The sequence below is a fragment of the Ascaphus truei genome, chromosome 7 (genome assembly GCF_040206685.1).
Source record: "Ascaphus truei isolate aAscTru1 chromosome 7, aAscTru1.hap1, whole genome shotgun sequence".
NCBI lineage: Eukaryota > Metazoa > Chordata > Amphibia > Anura > Ascaphidae > Ascaphus > Ascaphus truei.
Window position 1 is genome coordinate 51,749,352 of NC_134489.1, and position 1,080 is coordinate 51,750,431.

At 33.2% G+C, this 1,080-nt stretch overlaps 1 non-coding gene across 1 annotated transcript; it reads right to left on the reverse strand.

Moving 5' to 3' along the window:
- Positions 1-524: 524 nt before the first annotated feature.
- LOC142500349 (U6 spliceosomal RNA) lies at positions 525-631 on the reverse strand. Its single transcript, XR_012802908.1, has one exon. It is a non-coding gene; the product is annotated as a U6 spliceosomal RNA (small nuclear RNA).
- Positions 632-1,080: the final 449 nt, after the last annotated feature.

Sequence of the window (1,080 nt, forward strand, 5' to 3'; positions counted from 1 at the left end):
TTATATATTAAAAAGAAGAAGCTCTATTCTAATTTAATGTGTATGTGTGTTTATTAACTAATAATTTATTCTTGGTTATTTCTTCTTAATAACCCATATTAATTTATCAAGTGAATATATGTTTTTATATGTTTTTAATATATGTATTGAATGAATTTAACTAATAGTGATAATTCTAAACATTAATATGTGTATAAAGTGTTATGAATAAATGAGTCTATTCAGAATTCAACAGAATGGGAATGGCACTACCCGAAACAGATAAGGAGGGAACAAGACAAGCATGTTCAACCCAGACCTCCAAATCAATGCCTCAAGAGTAATTTATTTATTTATTTATTTATAAAATATTTTACCAGGAAGTAATACATTGAGAGTTACCTCTCGTTTTCAAGTATGTCCTGGGCACAGAGTAAAACAAAATAATACATGGTTACAAATACAGTTACATAAATGAACAAGGTATACATTATATACAAGACATTGCATGCACAGTTAAAGAAAATATATATTATGAGCGTATGAAAAATATGGAACGCTTCACGAATTTGCGTGTCATCCTTGCGCAGGGGCCATGCTAATCTTCTCTGTATCGTTCCAATTTTAGTATATGTGCTGCGAAAGCGAGCACTGGCTCTTAGATGACCGTACTAACATCTATGCAGTCATTTCGACCCGATGGACTTAAAGTATTTAGAACATAAATCCAATATGTTTCACGTAGGTTAAGGCTTTTATGTCTGTCACCACTTAGTAGGGTAGATGTTATGTGTTCTATACCCATCATTCTAAGTGTTATAGGATCTTGATTATGTTTTAGTTGATAATGACGTGACAGACTATGTGTTTGTAGCCCATGTATAATGTTCCTACGATGTTCTAAAAACCTAGTACTTAGGGCTCTCGTCGTCCGGCCGATATATTGTAGCCCACATGGGCATATGATGGCATAGACCACAAAGCTGGTTAGACAAGTGATGTTTCCCTGGACTGAATGAGTGGATCCATTTGAAGCAGATATAATGGAATTAGATGTATTTAGATGTTTACAAGTTATACATCTGCTTCTTTTGCAATGAA